At 37.8% G+C, this 16,295-nt stretch overlaps 1 protein-coding gene and 1 long non-coding RNA gene across 12 annotated transcripts in view; one reads left to right on the top strand and one right to left on the bottom strand.

Moving 5' to 3' along the window:
* The window catches only part of LOC127452296 (uncharacterized), a 57,910-nt gene that overhangs the window by 874 nt on the left and 40,741 nt on the right, over positions 1 to 16,295 (bottom strand). The window contains exon 3 of the long non-coding RNA XR_007899232.1: positions 457 to 779. This is a non-coding gene — a long non-coding RNA (uncharacterized LOC127452296). The remainder of the gene's footprint in view (positions 1 to 456; positions 780 to 16,295) is intronic.
* Positions 1 to 16,295, top strand: part of LOC127452287 (retinoic acid receptor alpha-B) — a 183,314-nt gene that overhangs the window by 129,343 nt on the left and 37,676 nt on the right. The window lies entirely within an intron of this gene.

Here is a 16,295-nt window from a genome sequence, read left to right as displayed (position 1 = left end):
GTGTAAACTATTCAACAACTTTTCAGCAATAGAAAAATATAAAAATGCCCGAGTGACAGAAAAATTATATGCACTGCAAGAAAACAGTTCGACAGACTAAAGTGTTTAATGAAGAAAACATAACAAAAAAAAGTCTTGAGGTGTAGCATCTTTGGTATAAGTGGAAGGATTGTCTCGAATATCGGATTACTGAAAATGAATGCAAACCTGAGACGTAATGGCTGCAACGCGATTACCAATACAGGGTGTGCAATAATTCGACGATCCCTCTTCAATTATTCCGTACTAAACTGACGTAGGAAAACAATATGTTGGCTTTCTCAAGCCTGTATAAAGTATTTTGGCGGGAGAGCAAATCTGGTTAGCACGCGAACATGTCAACGGCCCTGTCGATTGGACAAATACACGAAATACAAGTGGAATACCAATTATAACAACACTTACATTTAAATGTACCTCTGAATTTATGTGATTCTTCAGTGTCTTCCATGTTCTTTTAACTTGAGGAGAAAATCCTCCGTCGACAGTCAGAGATCCATCATCATGTTGCGAGCGTCAGTCCGTGCACATCCCAAACTTCCCATGCACAGCACGCGCGGTGAGCCAAAAGTGTTACCGGCAACTTGATGAGCCTCTTTTGGAGCTGCAGTGTGGAAGCCCTAACTGAGGAAATGCATGTGCCATTTTATTGTTTCCCATGAACCGCGCTGTGCTGGCAGGAGCAATATCCCAGCCAGTTTGCAGTTGGGAGGGGATGGAGAGTGGAAAAAGATTGATTCCTGCAGAAGGGGAGAATTAAGAGTTTGAGAGGTAAAGAGTAAAAGGAGGCAAGAACTACCCTGCTCCGTTGGTAAACCGAGGCTCACTTAGGATTGGGGTTTTTACAGAAATTTAGACAGCGTGGCAAGCCTACTGTTGAAACACAGAACTGGAGAGCAGCTAGTTTGCATTTTGCCAGCAGCCCTTGTTGGCAAGAGCAGCGCTTGTGTTGCTGTGGTTTTGGCTGGCTGACCGAGTGTTTATTTCTCCTAGCCTTAAATACAGAGCAGGGCTTGCAATATATACGGGGCCTGCTGGCACTCTGGCAGCACACATCCAGGCGGATCAGCAGCACACACACCCCACATCTGCGCCATGGGGGAGGCTGCGGCATACACAAATGTGACCAGCTGGTGGTGTACCATAAATGGCTGTGGCCTGGAGTCCAGATAGAGAGAATTTTAGTGCCTTAAGGGATGACAGAAAAAAACAATATCAAAGTATAGTCCAATAGAGTGCAACAGTCTGGTTCTGGAAGTAAAAATCCTGTTCATTTTTTCCATGGGGGAATTGATTTTTAACGATAACTTAAACTCTTAAAGACAGACTTACCATGAGCTCCGAGGTTGGTAATGAATGGTATATGCTTCTGTTAAAGCCATCCGTCTACATTCTTTAATCTTCATTTAAAAAAAATAATAGTGTTTTAATAGTAGAATTCCTGGTGAAAAAACTACACCACCCATGGTCCAGAGGGAGGAAAATCCACCAATCAGAGAATCGCAGCAAATAATCCGAGGCAAAGGAGCTCTGAAGCACAACCGAGTCTGTCTTCCTACACTCGCAAACTACTAATATATTTGCATATATCTGAAAATTTTGCAATCAAATGAAAACATGTTGTTTCTATACATATAATCAACAACTTGAAATCAAAAGCTTTGCTTTATTTGTTTATCGATTTTTATTCAAATACGCCATTCACAATGCTTCTCATTTAAGATGTGAAGTACACAGTCTTGTGCCTTTTTCCCTGATTTTCAAATAATTTTGTTTCAAATTGAAATTTGAAATGCTGTGATTCACCTCAGAGCTGTTGATTTGGTTCTTAGAACTCTTATGAAGGATTTCATGAATGAGAAAAATACGTCCTAAACCATGACTGCTTAAAAAGAGGACAGGCACTTTTGCTCTATAAAGTCATTCTGTGGAAGTTTTTATATGCCTGATGAAAATCAAAACATATCTCAGAATCTTGCCCTATCATCTCTGAGATTCCCTATACAGAAATCTCAAATGTCAGTTTTCCTCGAGTGAAAAAGTGGTGAATTTATCATGAATGACACAGATTAACTAAATTAGTGTTAGTTTAGTGACAAAGAATGACCCCTGACAGGTTAATGGGCAGATTTTGTGAATGCCATATACTTGACATACAGAACACCCGTCTGGTGTCTCAAAGTTTCACATCAGAGAGATGACTTTTACCTGAAGGCTGAACATTATCTGTGCGGCTCTGTAATCATGGTGGTAGAGAACGGCGAGATTTGAACCTGCACAAGGCCATAGGGCAAGATTTTGCAACACATGGCGCCCTTCCAAATCAGATGTGCAGCCCTCCAGCTGTAATGGCTGTTGCCTGCTTTAAAGTATTGCCTTGCACTGAAAAACCACAACCACATTTTGTACATTAGATCTCTTTTTAGTGTGTACTATCAGGTTATGCTGGATTTTTTGTAGCTGGATTTCTTTTTTAGACAACATACACAGAAAGATTAGCAAGGACGAGATTACATACACACAGGGAGGTTAGTGAGGACAAGTTTAGCATGTTTTCCACTGATACCCTCATGAATACATTTGATAGGATTTTGTTTCTGTCTGGTTTAGTGTAACCTAATTATAATTTCATACACTGTCCATTACTGATCAGTTCTAAGCTAACTTTTGATAATCCACAGCCTCTTCTTCTGGTTTCCGCTTTTTCTCTTTTACTCTCTTTTGTGGACTTCAATCAGTCTGAAGAAGTATGGCTGGAGGGGGTAGCTCTATTTAAGTAGCACTAAGGCGGATTTGGAGGGTGCCGTGCCCAAACACATTGACAGATTTTGGGCTAAAGCTGGCTAAGCCATTCTGCCCAGTCCCCCATGCTTCAGATGTTCTTCGACTTGAGAGTGATTATCTAGATTACAGATGGATGGCCCTACATCTGTTTTACCTCCAAACGCACCAAAGAGTGACGGTAAAGACAAATGTGCAAAAGGAGCATACTGTTGCTGTGAGTGAATACTAGGGCTGCTCCCTGATAGTCGACCAAATGTTAGTCAATGAGAAGTGTCTTGGTCGACCAAGTTTTGTTTGGTCGGTTTGTTGCAGAAAAAACTCCACAAAAACGAACACCAGTATTACTGCTGGTTGGACGCTAGGTGGTAATTTTCGTTAAATAGGGTTAGGGTTAAGCCTACACAATAAAGCAAGACACCTTGATTTCAAACTTAGAACTTTATTTTATTTATTTTAACTAAAAATTCAAATGAAACTGGAAAAAATATAAGTACAATTAAAATGTGTTGTTCAACTTTTTGAAAGATGGTTTTACAACAGTTGTCAACATCTCTCTGGCAAAGAACCTGCTTCATATCGGTGCGTTCTCTGCCGGTCGGGTATTTCGTTGTCCGGGAAAATACATCATGTGTGTGAAATACATTTTTGTTCCCTCCTTCACAAAAAAAAGAAAAAAAAAAAAAAAAGAATATATATAAATATATATAATATATTACACACACCTTTACATTTACTGTCAGGCAAGAATCCGTCTAAACATGCAGGCGAAAATTACTTACAAAAATGAAGACAAAAACAATTATAAATGTAAAAATAATAATTATAATGATGATAATCACTGAAAAATAAATCATGGTTCGATGTGAACATGTTTTTATCTTATTTTTAGTGCCCGACCGATATTATCGGCCGATATTAGCCTTTCACCGATATATCGGCATATATTTTACCGATATGCGCCGATATGAAAACTTTCTTTCAGAACATATAATGCAGAAAACAATGCTTTAGAATTGGTGTCATTACGTAGTTTGTCCAGCAGAGCGCACTCCGACTCCACTGTTTACAGAGCTGACTCTGAACTGACAGGGCGGAGTTCAGCGGTGTCATCATGGTAAGTTGTTAATTAGACTGTTAAATACATACTGGAAACGTAATAAAAAATGACCCCATCATTTTCCCTTTTCAATATAACTAATATAACGTTAACCCTGTCCCTGACAACCATGTCACTCATGTCTGTTTGCTGTTAGCCAGCTATAGTTTGTCAGTGCAGTTAGTAATGTAGCAGATTGAAAGGTAAACATCAGAGCATCTTTTTGCAGCTCAGCAGACAACAGTGCGGTGGTGGATTGTGTCTGTTTAGTGTTGATTTCACGCTATGTTATTACCTAGTTGGTGAGACACAATGCTGGAAAGTAATATAAACAACAATCTGACCATCGTCGATCCCAGAGATCATCGTCTGTTGGCACAACTCTAATGTGCATTTCTCTCTATAAATTAACCATGTTCAGTCTCCTTGCTGGTTTTTCCGACACATTCAGAATCATTACAGCTTTTGCCGGTGTCACTATGACTCGCTTTGTGCATGCACTTGTAAAATTTATATTTTAAAGGCTCATTATTACGGTTTAGTATTTCTCTGATATGTAGAACAGTGTTAGCAATGTTACTTATTCTTTCTCAGCCCTGGAACTCAAACCATTTTCTAATGCCCCCCCCCCCCCCCCCAAATATATTCAAGTAATTCAATTAATATCATAAACGTGTGACTAGTCGACTAATGGCTTAAATTAACTCCTACTAGTCGACTGGGAAAATCTTTTGTTGGGGGCAGCCCTAGTGACTACGTTGAAACTAGATTTGACTGTTATTGCAGTGTTACAACAGCAGTAGTCGATAATGTGTGTGGAAATAAAGTAACAAGCTGGATGATCTTTTTAAAGTTTTAAGGCTGCTGGTCCGAGATTAATGTTGTCCAGCGGTGTGTGATTTGTTTAAAAATGAACCATTGTGGTGTTTCCTGATAGCCAATGACATCAAGTGAATTCCTGAGGGCCAGATTTCGACACGGAAAAAAGAATTGGGGATGAGGTATTTAAAAACTCAGACAGAGGGGGTTGGGGGAGCGTCTCTTATATTGCACATCATAAAATGTCAAGGAAAAGAGGGCAGAGAGAGTAACCAAGACCAGCTATAAACACAGGCAATAAAATTAAGGGAAGCCTGGGGGCTGAAATCTGCTCTGGGGAGGGGCCCGTTGGGAAGGGGTTAGACAGCACCTTGTAGGGCGATTGGGCTGGGGAAGGTTAAAAGGAACGCCAACAAGGATTGTTTTCAGCATGTCTGTAATGCATTTTTTTTATAAATAGTTTCTAATCGGAGGCTCTTGAAAGTCCCAGATAGCCTTTAACTTTTTGCTTGGCTTCATACAGGGTTGGTACAATACCAACATTTCAGTAGTCCATACCAATACCTGTAACATTTCACAATTCTCGGTACCACAGTAAAAACTAATACAGTATGCTTTTGAACAACACTCTTTGTTTAAAAGGTTAAAAATGTATATACATTTTACCAAATTAAATTAAAACATCCTTATTTCTCAGTCTTTTTGCATCAAGTTTTTTCAAGAAATTCATGTAAACACTCAGTGATAAAGGACAAAGAAATGAGCTCAGTGCAGCAGCAGATACAGCACTGAGTCTGTACATTTGATATTGTAGAAAGACTGGTCTCATTACATCTTTATTTTAGTATCAGCTTGATACAGAAGTGCCGGTACCCTAGTTTCAACAGCATTGTTATTCATTTTTTGTGTCGTAATGAAATTTGCTTTATGGATCACTTCTCTTCTCGAACTTCCCTAATGTGATGGCATGATGAAATAATGGCTTTGTGTGCACCGCTCATCAGTATAGCATTTTTTTCCTGGTAAAATCTCAGATGTCAGTGTATTAAACATCATTGTGTCTGAAATATTCCTCTACACAGAGTAAGAAATGGATCGCCTCGTCCTGCAGAGCTTGCATTCTCCTCACTTGCTTGATTGTTAATTATCAGAATGAATTCTGTAGGTTGCCGCAAAGGAACATTGTGGCCTAATGAGGCGAGTACAGTTAATAGAGTTGTGGGAATGGCTGCTCTACCCGTCCTGTGATTGTCTTCATCTTACTGAGGAGTGAAATAACTCATGTCTAATGGCCTTTTGCTCGTAGCTTTAAATCACTTGACAAAAACGCAAAGTGATAGAGCTGCCTCCTCAGTATTCATTCTTTCACAGTAATTAAAATTTGTCACCGGAAAAGACCAAAGTGACTGATGGTATTCAGACCAAGGAGGTCTATAATACCTGGAGAAAGCTATCCGTTAGCATTCCCATTAATCTCAATGGAAGTTGTCCAGCTGGCGCATGACCTCTCGGAAGTATGCAATTTAAAGTCTCCCTTTGCGCTCAGTTCTGCAGACAGGCTTTTTTTGGAGCCGTAAATGCCATGTTAAGAATGTGCACATCCCCAAGTTCTTCACTAGTGTCAGTAGTGAAAGATGCTTTTTGGAACCAGATGGTGTAGTTATGGCATCTACCAGCAGGGGCAAACTGGGCCATACTAACCTGTCAAACCTTGACCACTTGATTCAGGCTAGAGTGAAGGTGAACTTGTTAATGCACCTTAAGTTATATGTATCTGTTTGTATAGACCTCTGTGAGAGGTGTGTATTTGACATTCTGTTAAGATAAAGGGCAAGTTACAGTGGTCGAACGGCAATGAAAACACTGTTAATGGATCCTTGACAACCAGTCAAACTAAAATACTCTCTAATCCCACTTCTGACATTTGACCTAGTTTGATATTCTTTACCTTCCACTTTGCTTCCCTGCCCTCTCAGCTTTTCTCTTTCTCTCCCCAGCTCTAACTCGATCACTCTTTCGTTATCTCAGTGGTCCAACTTACGACACAAGCTTTCGTTTGCAGTGTTGCAATGAGCTGTACCTGTGTCCCATAAAGTAAGCAGCAATCATTGAGTCCTTGGATGAGTTGAGCAGTTTTCTTTAGTTTCTGGAGCTCTCCAAAGACCCTTAAAAAGCTGTTTGTTACATTTATTTATCATTCCCTAACTCTGCATTACTGCATTATTTGATTTTCTTCAACCTCTCACTTCCATCCTTCTCTCTGACATAGATACACTCAGACCTTTTGTAAGTAATACCAAGGTTCAAAAGGCTCTCAGCTTTATAGGCAGTGTAAGAAAAGTACTTAACTGGCTCTAGCAGTCAGTGAGACTCTCTCTAGGCCCTCTTTTATTTGAAGTCCCTCTCTACATATTCACTCAGTCATGGGCTTTTGCAGATGAATCAGTGTTTCCCATTAATTACTTAGACTGTGGTGGCCTGCCACAGTCTAATTTGTCCCACCACAGTTTCATAATGAACCAAAAATATTTGTACACTTCTCATAATAACATAAAATATCTTAATGAAGAGCACACAGTTTTATAATTCGCAAGCGATCTAGTACCAGCTGCACCCTGTTTGATTGACAGGCAGCGTGTGTGTGTGTGTGCTGAACATGCGCATGTGTTCTAAAAATGCTTGCGCTAATGCGCACCTGAACGGTCAAATACATTTCAAAATTATGCCAAAATGCCCGAAAAATTTAGAAAAAAGCAGATTTGTATTAAAATGTTGGACTTGTAAGTGTAAATGTAAGCTAATAGACCTGCTGCCGTCTAGTGTGTCATTATAATATTCAAACAACCATAACAAGAAAATGAGAAAACACTCACTGCTCTTGGCTGAATACATTTAGTAGCTTTAAAAAGTATTAATGTATTATAATCGTACAGTGAAGACCAGTAGTAGTTTTGTTGCATTTAATTCTGAATTTACTTGAATAATTGATAGCCTACTGCTGTTAAACTTTTAAAGCTGTTAAAAAAGTACTGAATTTTTACATGATGAAAAAGTATATTTCATTCCATAGAAGTGTGAGTACCCCTGCTGTAAATGATGGTGATGGAGGCTTTTCTTTATTTGACTACCATACGTAACATAAAAGAATTACCATACGACAATAGCCGCCGCTTCTACCCAGTGCAGTTTACGTTTCTGTCAAAGAGAATTTAGTATATATTACACTATAGGTACACTATTAGGTTGGGCACTGGACATAAATTTAGAAAAATATGCAACATAAACTTTGACGTTACTTGAGTATGTAACTTAAATGTCCTTTTTTTTTTCTTTCCGGACAAGTAACTGTTTTACTCAGACAAGTGAATGACAAATTAATTTGTCCGGAGGACAAGCACATGACGATGCTTAATGTCGAGCCCTGGCTCAAATGTATTCTCTAGTCGATTTTGTGTTTTGATCATTTGTACACTGCTTAAACTCAGTCTCATTTATGCTTTGTGAGTGTTAATTATTTTTTTTTTTATTTTTTTTTTTGCTGTCATCACCATTCATATCTATACAATCAGTGTGTTTATGATTAAATTACAAGAGCACAAAGTTCTTCATAGGTCTAGCCTCTTAATTTTGCTCTCAAAGTGCACCAGATTGACGCATTTAACTTGTACAAAATTTTCTTACGGGGGAGATGGGGGGGGGGGCACACCGCCAGACCCCCTTAGAGGGTCCGAGGTCCACCCACCACAGTCTCGCAAAATCCTGTGGGAAACTCTGGATGAATGTAGGTCAGTAACTATTGCTGGGAGATCAGGGGTTCACCCAGCTATGACTGGGCTGGCCTCATCGCTGGGCCTTTTGTAAGGCCAAAATATGCTAAGCATGCCTGTCTTCATATAAATTAGGGATGCACCGATATGAATTTTTTTGTTTTTTTTTATTTTGCCACTTACCTTAGTTTGTCATCACAACACTTTTGTACTTATGAATTATGCTTAAAAAAAAAAATGCACAAAGTTTTTTTTTTTTACTGTTCCAACTATAAATAATTTCCATTGAACATTGTTAGGATCTGTTGAACACAGATCCTAACACAGATTTTAATAATATGAAGTTTTGCACATGTCTAGTTTAAATGCACCATGTGCAATGAGAACTAGCAGGATGAGTATTTGGTGGACTGACTTTGAGCAAGCTATTTAATTAGGGCCCTATGATTCCCACAATACACAGAAAACACTGGAATCATGGAATCCAGTCATAAAACAATTAACTATAAAATGTGGAGTCACGGAGTTTGATACATTTGAGATAAAAATTAATGTATGAATGCACAATTTGTAGAGCCCTAAGAAAACAGTTTTATTTTTTTCTGAAATCTGATTTATTTTTTCCCAAGTTCTGTGAATTTCATCTAATCAAATGAATTCATAGAATTTTAATCAAATGAAAACAGAACAAGTTTTTTCAACAAACCATTGCATTACTTTTCATTGGGCTCTATTTAAGGCCAAAGTATACTTCGGTTGTCCACATTGCTAATTAGAGCATGCACAGTATGCATGATGCAAATTCTGTCATCAACACGTTCTGACTGTCCCAGTGCATTCCAGATTTTCTGAACTCATGGACATTTTTCATCTCTGCGCATCGTCTGCGCATGCTCCTGCCATTGACTGTATAAAAAAAAAAAAAAAGACTATCACATAGCAGTTATAGTGTGCATGTTTCAAATGCATTCATATTCACCAGGGTCAAAAGAGTATACTCTAAAAAAGCTGAGCGCTCAACCATGTGCAAGACAACCCAGAACACAGAAAAACATAGTATACCCAAGCCTTTAAAAGCAAACAGAATGCTTTAAGGTCTTGATTCCTGTACAGTTTCTTTTCTCTAGAGATCCCACACATAGCTCCTCCAACGCACATTTAGGTAAAGAACTAATCTCATTACTGACCTTGATCTAATTAAATCCCTTTCCTGTTTAACTGTCTTTTGTTTTGCCTGATTTTTTTTGGCTAGGAGAAGGCAGTCCATCTTGAGACTCATCCTGTAGCTTATGCCATAATAAAGCTCTTTGGGAAATGCTAATTTTGTCTTCACGTGCTGCACCACACTTATTTGTTTGCTTTCAGGACTTTCCTTTTCCCTCCACTGTCCAAGGAACCCATAAAAATGTGGCTTAATTGGAAAATTGCTACCTCTTGGTTTGGCCACAAAGAGCTCTGGGAAGCGTGTTAGCTTCACCCTGCTGAGTTCAGCTGTGGTGATGAAAGGGCATGGTTTCTGTGCTGTTACACGCCACCATGTGCTTACTAAAAGTGCTGGAAAAAAAACAAAACGCAGCCGTTCAGTGCTGTTTGGTATTTATATGTGGTGGGGTGATGCGGCTGCTGATTTTGCTACATTTGTACTGTCAAAGTGAAATGATTATAACGGCCAACAAATGTTAAATACCGTTCTGCAAACATTTGCTTGGTTCTTTCAATTCCAGCTCAAAAAGGACATGAAAAACATTCAATTTTTAAATGTCTGTTTATATATTTAGGATGAGGTTGTTATCTTGGAAATAAATGCAAATCTTTTCAAGTATTTTAAAATATTTTATATTGAAAGTAGAGATGTCAATTATCATACATTTGCATAATAATAAAATTAACAATCAATTAACCGATTAATTGCTAATGTTAATACAGCGCATGAAAACGCACGTGGATGACTCTAATATGTGCACATAGCCTACTGTTTAAATATAATTTAAATGAATACACTTAAGAAATGCAAGCATTGGTATTTTCCTCTTAAAATATTCTTAGTTCACTGTATTTTAATACATGTAGGCGGTGTTAAATACGAATTACTGTGAATTACTGTTAATAATAACTTGTATACAAGATATACTAGTGTGTGTGTGTGTGTGTGTGTGTGTGTGTGTGTATATATATATATATGAGTTCACTGAAACTTGAAATATTGGATCATGAAATATTTCAGAATTTAGGATTTATTTATTCATTTATTTTATAATGCGCTGCGTAAACACAGTACATAACTCTGGTGATGGTGAGATGTCAGCTGAATGTGTGTTTGTGCTTTTCTGGCAATCACTGACAATTAATCGATTACACACAAATCATTAACATTCCTAACTTAAATATTTGAGAAGGCAGTAATATTTAGGAACTCATTCTGTTTGAGGCCTGAATGCCATTTAAAAGCTTAAAATCATACTTGACATTGAATTATCTGGTTGATACTTCATGACTTTTCTTAATCTATAAAAATGGCTAAGAATCAAAACATACTTCAGCTGTCCATCATGTCCGCCATTTTAATCAGATCATGATGGTTAAATGAGTAAGGCTATTGCTTATTTGAATAATGAAAACTTAACATCTCCTTTTGTCAAAATCAAATGTTTACGAAAACGAGAAGCAAGTGGTTTTAAACTCTTCACATTCTGTCCATCCAGCAATACATCTGAACATGGTTAAGATTAAAAAAAAGCAAACAGATAGTAGTTCAGCTCTGTATAAAAGTGGGCTTCTGATTAGCTGAATTAAAAATGAACAATAGTACTGCTACATCATACCATACAGTTCATTCACCAGCTTGCTGAACAGAACACAGAGAGTGGTAGTTGAATCGGATAAAGTTTGAAACACTCTCTTAAAACAGTTTGTGCAGGCCTGTAAGCTTAGCCTTTTTTTAACGTAAAGATTACAGAAGACTTTATTATTTGAACAACAATACTGGTTTGCGGGCAAATGCTTTTCTCGTGACCTTTTGTGTGCTATGTGTAAACACTGGCTCATGAATCGGAGTATGAAAGGTGTGCTTGTAGTCTAGCGTCTGGGAGCTGCTTAGTAGGGCTAAACGATTAGTCGACGTTATCGATAACGTTGACAAAAAAATTGTCGACAGAAATTTTAGTTGACAAATAATCGTTTGATCTCATTTAACGTAACATGAGATCACATTAAACTGATACGCGTGAGCAGCACTGCTGTTCGTGCCTGACTGAGGAGAGGAAGAAGACACCGCTCACAGTCCAGATGCACTCTAAACTTAACAAACAGCTTCAGGTAATGTAGATCACAAAGTATGAGGGAATTCTAATGCAAAAATACAAAAGTAAATACAGATACACTCTCGTTATGGAATAAATGGAGCCGGTGCTGCCGCTCCGTTAAAGCAAAACTTGTGTGTCGAGCATCTTTAAAGGAGACACCCCAGTGTTACATCTTAAATGCAGTTATATTTAATGCATTATAGCTTTATTAAAGTTCAAATAATACAGAAGCAGATCATGTAAATAACTACAAACTCCGAAACTGGCATTTCTCTGTGCAGCCAGCGCCTCTTCTATGAGTTGCACGAATGTTCCGATCTAAGGGGGAGAGATTGAAACTGCACCCACTGAGGCACACATTAGCTGTGTCTCATTTCAGGACAGTGCTAGGTAGGACACGTCCTTTGAAGGCTGCAGTGTACAGAGCGTCCTCCTTTAAACAAGTCTCGTTTAAACGAGACGGCCTTCATAGGACAAACGGAAACGGAACGTAACATGGTTGCTATGACAGCACACCACTCTTTAACAAATGCGAGCGCTTTGAGTGAGAAGGGAACAAAGTCCCTTTAGAAGGGAATGTATGAGGTACATTTTAGGAGAGTTATAAAGATGTAAAGGGAAAAGAAAATAGATTTTACAGGTGTACTTTTAGTCCAATACTTTATTTTAATTATATATTAATATAATTATACATATACTCTGCACCCATCTACTGAGGTACTTCAACTTGGGAATTAACATTACTTGTGTTTGAACATCATATTTACGGGCAAATTGGCGTCATTTATTTTAGACATTTCCGTTGAAGCAAAGAATTGAGGGTTGTGAGTGCCCACGAAGGATACACCTCATGCATCCTCCGAATTCCCATGAAAGAAGGTCGCATTCGAAGGCTGCATTCGAAGTATCCTACTCGCTTTTATGAAACGAGACAGCCTCGATGACGTATGCGGCCGACAAATGCGACCTCTGGAGGACACAGCCTTCCAAACGAGACACAGCCTCTGTTGCGAGGATGGCTCGTGACTTATTGAATCATAATATGTGTGTCACTGTGCATTTCTTATCAAAACTGGCAGTATGCAGCTTTATTAATAAGAGAGTTTGTTTTTTTGTGAGTTAAAGATGGATTGAAGTGAATAGAAAGGTGAGAGAGGGTAGTCTTCACCCCCTTATACACTGCAACAAAATACATTTTTGATTTGTTTTTGTTTTGGCTTGTTTTCCAAAAATAATGTCAAACTCATTTAAAACTATTTACATTTACTTTAGCAGCTATACTGCAGAAGAAAAATGTTTTATCTGAGAATGTTGAATATAATTTAAAAAATACAAATATTTTAAAATATTTAAAAATCCTTTAAAAAAAGATGCATTCACCTGAGTAGCAGCATATAAGATATTTAGACTTGCTTTTAGAGAATAGATCTTGAATATATAAGTATATTTTGTCTTTACTGCACATGCAGAAGTATAACCAAGAGAAAAAATGCTTATTTAAGATTCATTCTCTTAAAGTATATCTAAATATCTTATATGTTGCTTCTCAAGTAAATGTATCTTTTTTTAAGGATTTTTAGACAATTTTAAATTGAAAACAAGACAAAGAACCTTGATAACAATAGCATTTTTTGCAGTGAATTTCTTTACTGAATTAAACTTAAAAAGTATTTTTTTCCCTTTAATTCAGTGAATGTCATTTAGAGGTAGTGCCCGACCGATATATCGGTCGGTCGATAGTAGCCTTTCACCGATATATCGGTATCGGCTTATATTTTATCGATATGCACCAATATGAAAACTTTTTTCAGAACATATAATGCAGAAAACAATGCTTTAGAATTGGTGTCATAGCGTAGTTTGTCCAGCAGAGCGCGCTCCGACTCCACTGTTTACAGAGCTGAACAGATGGTGGCTTTGCAGACAGGGCGGAGTTCAGCGGTGTCTCGGTAAGTTAACTAGTTTGTTAAATACATACTGGAAAGTTAATAAACAATGACCCCGTCATTTTCCCTTTTCAATATAACTAATATAACGTTAACCCTGTCCCTGACAACCATGTCACTCATGTCTGTTTGCTGTTAGCCAGCTATAGTTTGTCAGTGCAGTCAGTAATGTAGCAGATTGAAAGGTAAACATAGCATCTTTTTGCAGCTCAGCAGACAACGGTGCGGTGGTGGATTGTGTCTGTTGAGTGTTGATTTCACCCTATGTTATTACCTAGTTGGTGAGATGCTGGAAAGTAAAATAAACAATGTCCGTCTTTTACTCTCCGTGACAACGAGCTTATAGCTATCTAGCTAATCACGTAGCTACTTTCATTGCTTGTCAGCTGAGTGGAAGCTAATGAGTAAACATGTATTCACCAAACTGTTTTGTTTAGGATTCGCAGTTTGGTACCCCCTTCAACCGAACAATTCCAGTCATGTCATTTATAAAATGTAATATTTAAAAGTCTGGTTTTCCACCGTTGAAAGTTTCCCCTGAACTTGTATAGCAGAATACGGTGTAACACCGCTGTTTATCTTGACTCGACAGTATTAATATAGTCTGCATTTGACTGATACTAAACAGTACTGATGTTTATTTAGCTATTTATTTTAATTTATTATTTATTTAAATGGTCAACATTTGACTGATACTAAACAGTACTGATGTTTATTTAGCTATTTATTTTAATTTATTATTTATTTAAATGGTCAACATTTGACTGATACTAAACAGTACTGATGTTTATTTAGCTATTTATTTTAATTTATTATTTATTTAAATGGTCAACATTTGACTGATACTAAACAGTACTGATGTTTATTTAGCTATTTATTTTAATTTATTATTTATTTAAATGGTCAACATTTGACTGATACTAAACATACAGTACTGATATTTATTTAACTATTTATTGTATTTTTATTTATTCTTTATTTTCTCAGTGTTCATTTCTAGAATTTGTTGACAATGTATAATAATAATGTCAAATATTCTTGGATAAAAATATTTGTTTAAGAAAGCAGCCTTCTGAGTACCTTTTGCATAGTCATATCAGTGCAAAATCTGTGAAAAATCCACATAGAAAAGGTCTGTTTTCATTCCAACTCAAAAATTAAATATATCGGCCACCATATCGGTAATCTGTGAACAGGTCGGGCTCTATTTAGAGGTATTTTTAAAAGATGATTTTGTCCTCTTAATTGTTAGTAAGCACGTTTAATACAACCTTTTATGTCGGGGCACAAGCTGAATAATCGGTTAAGAGCTAATGATTAATCATTGCAATAATCGCTAACTAGTCGAATAATCATTCCAATAATCAGATTAATCGATTAATAAAATAATCGTTAGTTGCAGCCCTACTGCCTAGTACCTCGCAGAGTAGAGAAATGCTGTTGAAGTGTGAGGTGGACAAGTTTTCCCTTAAGAAGTCTGTCGCTGAAGTCATTTCTAGTATGTCGCAAGATGGAATTTGACCTGCCAGCAGTGTCTTACTGTTACTAAGGAGATTTTGCTGCACTTGTGAGTTCTCAGAGACTTATAAAACACATTCCAGTCTTCAGTGCAGCTACTCTGATTTGATCTACAGCTAAAGATTTTGAGAACTTTCCTTGAAGTTCTGATTACAATCCCTTGTGGTCCACCCAAACATTGCAATGTTTGCACACAGAATCACTCTAGCCTGTATTCAAACCTATCTCTGAGCTCCTGTCTTTGAGTCTTCATTTAAGTTGGGTATATTTTGATATTAGCTGCATTAATATGTCTAGGCTAATATTTGTCAAGTAGGCCTACATTTCTATCGTCGGTTATATAACTTTCATAAGCCTTACAAGTCTAGACGAACACTAGCATAACGGGTCCCTGCAAACTGACAAAATATCACCACCTCCACAAATGGCAAAACAACCCAAGTCATTCCTATCCTTGTTGACCAATGGGAGAAAAGACTGTGGGAGCAGGGCGTGATCCAGGCCTGTGACTCACTGGCACTCTGGTGAAAAGTGACCTACATCGTAGTTTCACATGAGTGCATGCTTTTCATCCCACCGCTCGCTCATTTTTCTCTGTGCCCAGCAGCACTGGCCCATTACCATAATGGTGTTGGTAATGATGGGGCCTTGATTCCATTTGTACCCCCTCCCCCCTCCCCCTCACTGGGTTAACTTTGAATAACACAAAAAGAAACGGGGCTCATTTTTTATTGAGAGTGTGTCGGGTAAATGTAGGGAGGCTTAATAGTTGTACCAGGATCCACTTTCCCCCAGAGAACTACCGCCAACGCTGAGAGGTATGCAGTGTTTTCCTTTCATGCTATGCCCTATTTTTCCTCTCTCTCTCTCTCTCTCTCTCTCTCTCTCTCTCTCTCTCACACACACACACAACTCATAATCTTTTCTCTTTTTTTCTCACTTACACACACAAACTCCCATACACTCAATCTTTTGCAGCATAATCTTTTTCTCAGTCTATGTGCACTAACAATACTGACTCCCT

The sequence above is a fragment of the Myxocyprinus asiaticus genome, chromosome 14 (assembly GCF_019703515.2).
Source record: "Myxocyprinus asiaticus isolate MX2 ecotype Aquarium Trade chromosome 14, UBuf_Myxa_2, whole genome shotgun sequence".
NCBI classification, from domain to species: domain Eukaryota; kingdom Metazoa; phylum Chordata; class Actinopteri; order Cypriniformes; family Catostomidae; genus Myxocyprinus; species Myxocyprinus asiaticus.
Note: the sequence above shows the minus strand (reverse complement) of the source record. Positions and strands in the feature narration are given on the sequence as shown.